The 13,089-nt window shown below is 36.6% G+C and overlaps 1 pseudogene; it reads right to left on the bottom strand.

Annotated features, from left to right (window-relative positions):
- Positions 1-1,188: 1,188 nt before the first annotated feature.
- Positions 1,189-11,950, bottom strand: LOC109239088 (annotated as a pseudogene).
- Positions 11,951-13,089: the final 1,139 nt, after the last annotated feature.

Raw genomic sequence — 13,089 nt, 5'->3', positions numbered from 1 at the left:
TAAAAGAAATATTTGAATGAGTTAAATATAAATCAGGATAAGTAACTTTAAATAAATGATTCAAGGAATCTTTTTCAGTGGTAAAGGGTATGATTAGAGGACGGGGAATTTCTATTTTCTCTTATCATATTTTCGTTCTTTTCCATTACCAATTCTCATCAAATATTCACAAAAAGTTGGGTCTGTTTTCGCACGCATATTTTCGGACAGTTGTAATTTTTCAAGTTGATGCCAAATTTCAGAACATAGTAAGCTTTCGCGAACAAAATCTTTCCTTTGTCCACCACGGACAATGGGAAGAGTTTGTCTAAAATCGCCACTGAATACAACAACCTTTCCGCCGAACAACATAGTTGTTTCCATTAAATCTCTAAGGAGCAAATCTAGTGCTTCAATCATTTATGTTTTTGCCATTGAAATTTCATCTCATACTATTAGTTTTGCATCTCGAATCAATGATGCCAGTGAACTTTGTTTACTAATATTGCAACTAAAATTTCCATCAACATCAATAGGTATTTTAAATCGGGAATGAGCAGAGATGATGTTTCCGAATCATATGAAAAGAATATGATAAGAATGTCATTTGCTTTCAAAAGAACTCGAGTCACCCAACTATAGGAGTACACACTCATCATTACTGCTAAGCCATGGACCTTCAGAATAATTAAGGCAACTTTTTCCCACCTTCAGAGAATCCTAGGAGTTTTAACACACAGTATTGTGTCATCCAAAAGAAGTTAAGAAGATATGCCAAATAGAATGAGGGAATTAACATTCAATGAGCTAATAAACCTCATATGTAAGTAAATATTCATGGCTCTGCTGGGAAAGGCAGCCTTTATTGCCAGAGCAAATAAGTTTACCATACATAATTAAATTATACTCCCTCCGTTCCAGTTTATGTGAGCCTATTTTCTTTTTGGTCCATTCCAAAAAGAATGACCCCTTTCTGAATTTGGTAACAATTTAGCTTAAACTTACTATTCTACCCTTGATGAGAAGCTTTTATAACCACACAAATACTTTGGGCCCCTTTTTGATTTGTCTGGGACCACAAATTCCAAAAGTCTTTATTTTTTCTTAAACTTCGTGCCCAGTCAAACAGGTTCACATAAATTGGAACGGAGGGAGTAATACATAAGACTGAGCTATCGTGCCCAGTCAAACAGGTTCGCATAAATTGGAACGGAGGGAGTAATACATAAGACTGAGCTATTATTAAAGATGAATGGTGACTTTGGCTTTTGCCGCTCAAAAAATAGAAGCCATAGACGCTGGGGAGAGCGAGGTGCACAATAATTTGAATGCAGTAACGCAAGATTTGAATCTCTCTTGTGCTGCTGCCTGCATATATGCAATGACTTGACTTGTGAGGACTCTCGAGAATACAATAGTTAGTAGCTAAATCTTAGAACAAGATAATATTTCTATTCTTTAGAAGAGCAAGACTTTCGACATGTCTCCTTGTAATCTTTTAAAAGAAGCCTAACGGCACTTCAGTCATTTCTCATCAGCTATATACGTGCCCTTTTGTGCTCTTTCCAGATATACGTGTACGTTTTCTGCTACTCCCACATGTATGCTTTTCTTCTCTTTCAACATATTCCTTAGCAAAGCACACACAAGAAAAGGCATCAGAGAAATCGATCCATCGCAAAACCAATTCGAAATGAGGTAAAAATTCCTTTCTGAAGTTCAGATTTGAGTTTGATTCAAAGTTATTTTGCTCGATTATTGCTCTGTATCAGCTTTGCTCCTTAGTTTCTAGCTTTTAATCCATTCTTTTATGTTTTGGCATGTCATGTTTTTAGTTTTTGCTGCCAATTTTTATATGTCATCGTAACATTTATGATGGTAACCTTTGATGAAAAACAGTTTAGGTAGACCTAGGGTAGTGCAAAAGCTTAAACTTTTTGCTCTTTGTTATTTCCTTCAAGAAGATACTCCCTCCGTTTCATATTATATGAGATAGTTTGACTCGACACGGAGCTTAAGAAAAAAGAAGAAGACTTTTGAAACTTGTGGTCTTAAAAGCTTAAGGGGTAAAAAGTTTGTGGGGCCATGACATTTGTATGGCTATTAAAGCTTCTCATTAAGAGTAAATGGGTAAAATGAAAGAGTTTAAAGTTGAATTATTTCCAAATTTAGAAATGTGTCATTTATTTTGGAACAAATTAAAAAGAAAAGTATCTCATTTAATATGAAACGGAGGGAGTAGTTTTTTATCGGAAGAAGACAACAACAGCTGCTGCGTTTTTTCCCGCATGAGGCAGCTGCATTTTTATTGCCTTTCTTTTGGGACTGTTTTGAAGCTGGGTTGGTGGTCTGTTTAAGGGTGAAGCAGGTTTGTTTTAGACTAGATTCTCAGGTGTTTTTGGACAGTTTTCATGATGTTTATGGGCTGGAGATAAAGCTGCTTTTTGGCTGCGTTTTTCAGCCATCTTTGGAGTGAATTTGGTGATGTTTTCGACTGCTTTCAGCTGGATTTCGTGACTTTTTCTGGGCTGTTTCTGGGCTGTTTTTGGGGCAAGTTTGACAGTGATTTATTCTGGTTCTTGGTTGTTGATGGGTGACGTTTTTGGGATGATTTTGGATTATTGAAGAGCTGTTTTAATGGGGGGAAATGGCTCAATTTGCTGGATTTTTAGAAGAAGTAATTAATGTAACTTAGCAATATCAAATGTCTAGCATTTTGTGCCAAGGGATGGATAGCTAGTGGAAATGGTCCTCCACCTCCAACCCTGAAGTCGTGGGTTCAATCAACAAGAAAGCGAAGTGGAAATGGCCACTGTTGACTCCCAGGCAGGGCAATGGCATTGCCATATGAAAAACAAACTATGGAGTATATAGCATTTTGTAGAACACATACTAATAGAGACTTTATGGATTTTACAGATGATAGACAGCTTAAGATAACCATCAACAGTTTGTACTCACTTTGGCGAGATGACAAAGAGTCCCACAAGCGAGTAGCTCTTTGGACCATATGCGAGTTTTGGCTCAAGCTTGATACAAGTTCATCCCACAGTTCACCTTCCAACTTTACTTTGTTTCTAACATCATGCAGTTTTTCAAGTTCTTGCTGCAAATGAGCCTGAGACCGAGGGGATGAAAGATGTTTTCCGGAAAAAGTTACTCACCAGTCACCGCTGTGAATAGAAGAATATAAATCAATTCTAAAGTTCTCAGAGAATAAGATTCTTATCTTAGCTCTTCAGCACAAAGGCCTCGAAACTCAGCTGTCATCTCATGAGCCAAATTAGACCATGTGGCCTGTCTTTGAACTGCTGTTTCTGCATCTTTCAGAAACCTTCTTCTTTCAAGAGCAATCCTAGCCTACACAGACAACAAGGACACAATTAGATCTGCAAACTTGCAATATTAACTTACACAAATCATGAGAGTTTTCCAGATACATATTAGCTTAAAGATTAGCTAGGTAAAATCATTATAGCCCCACTCAATACCTTATTACGGAGTATTGAAAAAGGAGAAACCATTACTCCAAGGTATATTATTAGGATTAGTAACAGGAAATAGCTTCATACAAAAAGAAAACTAAGCCCTCAAAAGTGAATAATTAAGAGGATTCATGCATTGCTTCTCTGAAATGGCAGAAATTGAACCCTGGTCTTCAGATATAACTACCCGACAGATGCATTAAATCATTAAAGATCAAGAACCCAGCAACTCAGGATATAGACAAACAGTGAGATGATTTCGAATCCCTTGTTAAATGAATGGACATAAAGCCAGAGGAGGATGACCTTGGTTACAGGAAGTAAGGTGGCTGCATGTGAGAAAGCTACATCTGTCAATGAAGCAGGTAACGGGTTAGAAGCTACATCAGCAGCAAATGTTCGCCTATGAACTTCCCTCAAGGCATGCAGTGAGAGTTGCCACGGAAGTTCAACAAATCTGCAGTGCATGTGAAGCAATATTATGAACACTAAGTACATCAAATGCTATCATGTGTGCTTTTACACGTGAGTGTTTCTTTTTTCAACAAAAGCTGGAAGCGGAGGATCGAACCTGCGGATACTCATCTGAGTATGCACTAATAAAACAAAATGCAAAGTGAAACTACTGACACACAGGTAGATAATAAGAATANAATGCGAAACTCTGCACAACACATTTCCCCAAGTCCTAAGCCCTTTGCAGTGGCAATAAGGTGACCAGCCAAATAGTCTTGGATAAACCAAGCAAGAGATAACTTGATTTCACCCACTTTCAAGCAGCGACACCAAATGCAGTGAACAAGACAACTGTAACCACAGCAATCCGACTCCAAGGATTTTGTCCTGACTTAGAGGAGTTTAGATGGTAGTGTTGGAGAAAAAAAATAATTTGGGAGAGCAAGACAACAAAACACTCAAACACTCACAACTCACTTTAAGAATGGAGAAGAAATGATATTTTTCATTCAACTTGACTTGTTCCAAATGGCTAGCATTCATGGGTATTTATAGTAGAACTCCTATATGTATCTAGCCTAAACTTCATGTAAACACACTAACTAAATTCACATTAGTCTACACTAGTTCATACATCTCATAATGAAGTTCACATTAGTCTACACTTGTTCATACATCTCATACTAATATGAACTAATCTAAACATATTTAATATAAATGTGAACTAATGGAAACAAGTTTATTATAATTTTAACATCCCCCCTTAAACTTGTTTCATCACTCCAAGCGTCATCCTTAGCTTTTGAAAAACTTCAATCTTTAATGGCTTGGTGAAAATATCCGCAATTTGATCTTGCTACTTCACATGCTCAAGCTCCACAACTTTATTAGATATACAATCTCTAATAAAGTGATACCTTGTATCTATATGCTTGCTCCTTTCATGAAATACAGGATTTTTGGCTAACTCGATAGCCGACTTGTTGTCAACAAAAATCTTTGTGGCATCCTTTTGTGGTTTGTGAAGTTCCTCCAACAAACTTCTTAACCAAATTGCATGACAAACACATGAGCAAGCTGCAACATACTCCGCCTCACAAGTTGACAAAGTAACAATTGGTTGTTTTTTAGAATTCCATGTAAATGCAGAATTTCCAAGAAAGAAAACAAACCCAGTAGTACTTTTACGATCATCAATATCACCAGCCCAATCACTATCACAATATCCCACAAACTTAGAATCCTTAGAAGATGAATAAAGAATTCCATAATCAAGTGTATCTTTGATGTACCGAAGTATTCTTTTTGCTACCTTTAAATGGGAGGTAGTAGGAGCTTCCATAAAGCGGCTCACAAGTCCAACACCATAAAGAATATCCGGCCTTGTGCATGCCAAGTACCTTAAGCTTCCAACAAGACTCTTGAAAAATGTGGGATTTACATTTTCTCCATCTCCATGCTTGGATATTTTAACTCCACATTCAACGGGGGTGCTCACGGGATTGCAATTATCCATCTCGAACTTCTTGAGAATTTCCTTTGCATATTCTCCTTGAGAAATAAAAATCCCATCCTTCCTTTGTTGCACTTGAATGCCAAGATAGTAGGACATTAATCCAATGTCCGTCATCTCAAATTCTCTAGCCATTGCTTCCTTGAATTCTTCAAACATCTTAGGATTATTTCCTGTAAAAATCAAGTCATCTACATACAAGCAAACAAGTAAAATGTCTCCATTTTTAGCAATTTTTACATAAAGTGCATGTTCATGTGGACATTTTGAAAAACCATTTGCTTGAAAATATTTATCAATTCTACTATTCCAAGCCCGCGGAGCTTGCTTCAACCCATATAAAGCCTTTTTCAATTTCAAGACTTTATTTTCTTGTCCTTCAACCTTATAGCCCAAAGGTGATCAATGTAGACTTCTTCTTCCAATACGCCATTCAAAAAAGCTGACTTCACATCCATTTGATGGATTTTCCATTGATTTTGGGCGGCCAAGGCAATGACAAAGCGAATTGTTTCCAAACGAGCAACCGGTGCAAATGCCTCTTCATAGTCAATACCGGCTTTTTGCTTGTATCCTTTAGCTACTAATCTTGCTTTGTACTTTTCTACTTTACCCTTGGAATTCTTCTTTAGCTTGTACACCCATTTGACTCCAAGGTGCTTTTCCTTTGGAAGTGTGGACCAACTCCCATGTTTCATTCTTTTTATTGCCTTGATTTCTTCATCCATGGCATCTCTCCATTTGGAATTTTGGAAATGCATCCTCAAAGCTTATAGGCTCACTTTCCACCAAAATAAACAAAAATGAGTAAAATCATATAAAATCATTTCTTACCACTTCCGTGGGTTTTTCATACAAGTCACGGAGACTTCTACTCTTGTGAGGTGCTTCACTTGAACTTGAACTTGATTCCTCCACTTCTTGATTTTTGTGGCGGAGGTGTTGATAGTGGTGAGATAGGTTGCTCCACATCTTCTCATCATCATCAAAATGGACTAAAAGAGTAATCTTGCTCTTAGTCTTCCAATCCCAAGCACTATCTTCATCAAACTACAACATCTCTACTCAAAGTGACTTGCCATTTTTGGGATTATACAATTTATAACCTTTAGAATTTTGATATAACCAATAAAAACATACCTCTCACTTTTGTCATCGAGCTTGGTCCTCTTTTCATCATGTAATGTGCATATGCAATGCTTCCGAAAACTCGCAAGTGAGAAACTTTTGGCTTGAAACCACTCCATGCCTCTTGAGTGTTTTTCCATGAACACGTTTTGTGTGGCAACGATTTAGTAAGTATACCGCACAAGCAACAGCTTCAGCCCAAAATTCCTTTGGCATATTTTTGCTCTTCAACATACTCCTCACCATGTTAAGAATGGTCCGGTTCTTTCTTTCCACAACGCCATTTTGTTGTGGTGATCTTGGCACGGTTAAAAAATGGCGAAACTCCATTTTTCTCACAAAAAACTTTGAATTCATTTGAAGTGAATTCTCCACCATTGTCCGACCGAAGTGACTTAATTTGATAGCCACTTTGTTTCTCACCATCCTTGAATTTTTTAAAGGTTTTCAAACACCTCTGATTTTGCCTTAAAAAATAAACCCAAGTTTTTTAGAAATAATTATCAATGAAAAGTAAAAAATAATTTACTTTTACCAAGCGAAGATGGCTTGATAGGTCCGCATAAACAATCCATGTGAATTAACTCCAAAGGGCATCTTGCTCTTGTCAAAGACTCTTTAGGAAAGCTTTTTCTAGCTTGCTTTCCAAAGATACATCCTTCGCAAAATTGGTTGGGATGATTAATACTTGGCAATCCATTCACCATGTTTTCTTTATCCATCAACCTTAAGCTATCAAAATTCAAGTGACCAAATCTCATATGCCAAAGCCAAGAGGAGTCTTTGGCACATGAAAGTAAGCATCTTGGAGCATCATTTTGAAGATTTAAAATGAACATTTTATTATTAGCCATAGGAACTTTAGCTAATAATCTCCCTTTTTCATCTCTCATAAACAACTTTTTATCTTTCAAATGAATGTCATAATTTTCCTCCAAAAGTTGTCCCAAACTCAAAATGTTACTTTTCATCTCCGGCACATATAAAACATTAGAAATTAATTGATGACTTCCATCCTTCAAGCGAATTAAAATCGTACCTTTTCCTTTGATTTTAACACGTGAAGAATCTCCAAAAGTGATTGTGCCACGATTCAACTCTTCAAGTTCCACAAATAAATCCTTCTTTCCACAAATATGGCTACTTGCACCGGAATCAAGGTACCATCGGTGCTTCTCGGCACTTTCTTCTCCTTTGCATGCGAGAAGCAAGGTGGCATCTTCATCTTCATTTTTGCTCTCCACGAAATTATTTTTCTCTTCAAAGTTATCTTTACATTCCCAAGAAAAATGACCAAATTTATGACAAGTATAACATTCAATATTTGATTTGTCATACCTTCCTTGATTTTGCCTCCATCCTTTCCCTCTTCCACGACCTCTTCTTGAATTAAAGTCTTGGCCTTTATTTTCTCTACTTGAAGGTGGTTGACTACCTCCTCTTCCGCCTCTACCACGACCTCTTCCATTTCCACGGCCTCTTTGTTGCGAGCCACGCCTTTCATCTTTCTCTTTGAAAGAAAATTTTGCTTGCAACGCTTGTTCAACCGATTCTTCTTTCGGTTTCTTCAACTTCTCTTCATGTGCTTGCAAGGAACTCGAAAGCTCGTCTATGGTCATGGTGTCCAAGTCTTTGGACTCTTCAATGGCAACAACAATAAAATCAAATTTTGAAATTAAGGATCGTAGTATTTTTGCCACGACCCTATCGTCTTTCAACTCTTCACCATATCTTTTCATTTGATTGACAATAGCCAAAACTCTCGAAATATAATCCACAACATATTCATTTTCCTTCATATGCAATGATTCAAACTCTCCTCTTAAGGTTTGGAGGCGAACTTTTTTCACTTTGTCCAAACTTTTAAAAGAAGTTTGAAGAATATCCCATGCTTCCTTGGAGGTTGTTGCATTTGCAACCTTCTCGAACATCTTGTCATCCAAACCTTGATGGATGAGAGTGAGTGCCTTTTGATCCTTCTTCTTTGAGGCAACGACATCTTCTGCTTCATCAACACCTGACTCTACTGGTTCCCAAACATCATAGGCACCAAGCAAGGCCTTCATTCGAATACACCAATTTCCATAGTTCTCTTTTGTAAGCATAGGAACTTGGAATGGTGTTCCGTTAGAATTCGTCATCTTTTCTCCAAGTTTGTTGTCTTCAACCACACCGGCTCTGATACCAAATGTTGGAGAAAAAAAATAATTTGGGAGAGCAAGACAACAAAACACTCAAACACTCACAACTCACTTTAAGAATGGAGAAGAAATGATATTTTTCATTCAACTTGACTTGTTCCAAATGGCTAGCATTCATGGGTATTTATAGTAGAACTCCTATATGTATCTAGCCTAAACCTCATGTAAACACATTAACTAAATTCACATTAGTCTACACTAGTTCATACATCTCATAATGAAGTTCACATTAGTCTACACTTGTTCATACATCTCATACTAATATGAACTAATCTAAACATATTTAATATAAATGTGAACTAATGGAAACAAGTTTATTATAATTTTAACAGGTAGGACTTATATTGATATACATTCAGCTTCATATTTGAATATGGTAGCTGTTTCAATTGGGTGCTAAGTGACTGAAGTGTAGAATGCAGTGCCAAACTGCACCGCTTAAATGTAACCTGACTTTGAATGCAGAAAGACATTGAAGTTGCAATCTTGAGGGTGAGTTAATTACTCCAAAATCGATTAGGTAGTGAAATCAAAATTAGTTCCACAAAATAATCTTCAGTTTGCTGATGACAACCGGTGCTATAACAGCTATGTGAGAAAGATACTTCAATATGTAATCAAATGGTCCAAATGATAGCTCAAAATAAAAATAACCAAAACGCTATCTCATAGAAACCAGAAAAAAAAATATTAGTGAGCTTCAAGTACCAATCTCGGTCCACAACACGTTGCAAGAGATGAGACCCTCGAATTGCTTCTAGGAAGCGCCCCCTGGGATTCCAACTCACTTATAATTCCTTGCACAACCTGCATTTCCACAAATAAAAAGAAAATGAAGTAAATTAGCCACAAACAAAAAAGACAAACTCAATTCACAATCACATCTCTGTAGAAATAAAGCATAATTCAATCAACTTAAGTTAACTTGGTCAGACTATGCTTCAATCAGAATATACTTATCCATTAGCTCTATTCTGCATGTCCCGTAAAATAATTTACTCCCTCTGTCCCATTTTATGTGACACCAAAAAGAATGATATCTTTCTATATTTAGAAATAATTAATTTTAAACTTCCCATTTTATCCATATATGAGATGATTTATAGTCATAGAAATGTCTATAGCATGTTTAGAGCACAAGTTTAAAAAGTCTTTCTTGTTTTCTTAAATTCCGCGCCGATCAAGCACATAAATTGGGACATAGGGAGTACTCCCTCCGGTTCACAATAAGTGTCCAATTTGCTTTTAGCACGCCCATTAAGAAAATGCTAAATCCTATACAAAAATACCTAGTATGACTAAACTACCCCTAATTAAACATTTAATGTGAGGAGTAAGAAAACTTTTTAGGGATATGTACATAGAGGTTATTTTGTAAAAACAAGTTGAATTTTTTCTTGATTACATAACTGGACACTTATTTTGAACCAAAATGAAAAAGCAAATTGGACACTTATTGTGAACCGGAGGTAGTATCTTTTAAGGAAAAGCTAAATCATAATTACCTTTCGAAAATCGCGAGATTGAGCTGAATCAAATATAGGCCAGACCTTATCGAAATCCTGAAAGATCAAAAGGAAACAAAAATGAGCATCAAATAAAAATCCATAAGCCTATATAAGCTAAAAAGTTCATTCAGAGTACCTTCGCGGATTGAGCAGGGCCTCTAAGAGAAGAAAGTAAGAAGTAAAGAAGCTGTTCTCCCAATTTAGGGTTAGAATGACGAAAAAGTCCAACACGAGGAGTGCCATTGTTAGCTCCTACTCCAATGATGGATGGATCCAGACCTAGTAACAAACAGTTAAGTGTACATTGCACTCTCTAACTCTATCTCCCTCTCCTTCTCTCTGTCCAGCGTCATTCCACACCTTCACTCTTCTCCGCCGGTAACTGGTTGGCTTTCCGACTTGATTACTGTTTTGTAATTATGAAAACAGCAAGTCCTTCTGGATAAATTAAGAATGGTCTGGTTGTTAGATCAATTAGGACTTGAGAGAGTTTGATCTGAGCAAATTCGGGGTGCATTTCTGAATTTTCAAGTTCTTATGTTGTAGTGGGGTCGGGAGGGATAAAGAAAAGTTTGAAATGCGTGGGAGGGGTGTCTTTTAACGTGAACAGCTGAACTGTTGAGTCAATGAGATGATTAACGTTTACCGGCCGGCTTGGTATTGTCATCTCCTGTTGCTTCGCAAATAGTCCCACAAGGATAGAGATGATGTTTCCGAATCATATGATAAGAATGTTATTTGCTTTCAAAAGAAGTCGAGTCACCCAACTATAGGAGTACACACTCATCATTACTGCTAAGCCATGGACCTTCAGAATAACTAAGGCAACTTTTTCCCACATTCAGAGAATCCTAGGAGTTTTAACACACAGTATTGTGTCATCTAAAAGAAGTTAAAAAGATATGCCAAATAGAATGAGGGAATTAACATTCAATGAGCTAATAAACCTCATATGTAAGTAAATATTCATGGTTCTGCTGGGAAATACAGCCTTTATTGCCAGAGCAAATAAATTTACCATACAGAATTAAATTATAATACATAAGACTGAGCTATTATTAAAGATGAATGGTGACTTTGGCTTTTGACGCTCGAAAAATAGAAGCCATAGACGCTGGGGAGAGCGAGGTGCACAATGATTTGTATGCAGTAACGCAAGATTTGAATCTCTCTTGTGTTGTTGCCTGCATATATGCAATGACTTGACTTGTGAGGACTCTCGAGAATACAATAGTGAGTAGCTAAATCTTAGAACAGGATAATAAAGTTCCAATACACAGGCATTGACACCGAAAAAGAAGGATAGAATGCACTGCGTTGTAGAATATAAATCTTTAGTACAAAGCAAGTTACATCTGTAATTGGCAGTCTTCTACTTCCTCCTCCCGCCCGTCCCACCGATTTGCACTCGCAAATGTATATTTCCTTTTGACCTCCTACAAAATGCTCTTCTTTTGATAAATGCTAAAAGAATATAACTGGTTTTTACAAGAATAAGTTTATCACATAAGAGGACAAACAAAGGAATTATATAACTAGAAGCTGACCTGTGAAGGTCCTTGATGTTTATCAGGATGCCACTTCAAAGCTGATAAACGGAAATTGCAAAGGAAGGTCATAGTGTCTCTACATTAATCTTTCATATATCTTGAGTATGGACTAAAGGAGAGCACAAAACTTTTAGAACTTACGCATTCTTGACATCCTCAATCTTCAGAGGAACTTTTCGGGGGCAAGCTGATAATTATTCTTTCAGAGTAAGAAGCTACATTTGGAATACATTTTTTTATCTTTCTTAAAAACAATAATTAACAGGTCAATAAATATTACCTACACCCTTTAATAAATTAGTTCTTACCTGTGTATCACCATCAGTCATGTAAAGGTAGTAGAGACAAACAATAAGAACGCTTTTTGACAAGTCAAATTTTCATTTTTTCTTTAAAGTAATATAAAATACAAATGTACATTAAGCAGTTCAAAGTCTTGAAATACAACTCCTACATGGTAAAAATGTGAATCAAGGCTGGTCCATCCTATTTTATGCAGTATTATACCCAGTGGCGGATCCAGGATTTTAAAGTTATGGGTGCTCGCCGATAAAACTTCAAAAAAAGAGGAAAAATGAATTTACTTGTGGGTGCTCGCTCAATATTTATCTAAATATTTGTACAGTTGCCTATATAAATTTATTAATATGATCAAAGTTAATGGGTGTTTAAGCACCCACAACTCCCCATGTGCATCCGCCACTAATTATAGTAGCCAACCAAAGCCAATAAACCATTTTTTATTTGGAAGACAAGTATTGCGTTCAATTCGAAAGGCATGGTTTTCACTTTTTAGTATGTCTCTTCATAGGATTGCTTCCAACACAAGTTTTCTCCATTGACATATAATAAAAGTTCTTTAGATGTAAACAAGTGATTGCTTTGTTCAACTGCTCTGTCACATGTGTTAGCAAAAGGAAAAAGTATCGGAGTGAGTACAAGGGATAAATAAATGAATGCATGAATGAGAACCGACCCGTCTTCCCTTCTTTCTCTCGCAATTCACTCTGCCCTCCTCCATATTTCTTCCTTTTCTGATATCTCTTTCTTGCCTGAACACATCCTTCTTGAGCTTTTCGTGTAACAACCTTTCTTTATTACTTAGCTAGAGCCCGTTTGGATTAGCTGATTTAAAGTAGCTGCTAAGCATTAGGTGCTGAAAAGCACTTTTAAGTGCTGAAACTGATTTAATAAATAAGCAGTTACGTGTTTGGGTACAAGTGCTGAAATTGATAATAAGTTGCTACAGTATTTGATAAAAAAGTGTTG

This window comes from Nicotiana attenuata, unplaced genomic scaffold (assembly GCF_001879085.1).
Source record: "Nicotiana attenuata strain UT unplaced genomic scaffold, NIATTr2, whole genome shotgun sequence".
NCBI classification, from domain to species: domain Eukaryota; kingdom Viridiplantae; phylum Streptophyta; class Magnoliopsida; order Solanales; family Solanaceae; genus Nicotiana; species Nicotiana attenuata.
Note: the sequence above shows the minus strand (reverse complement) of the source record. Positions and strands in the feature narration are given on the sequence as shown.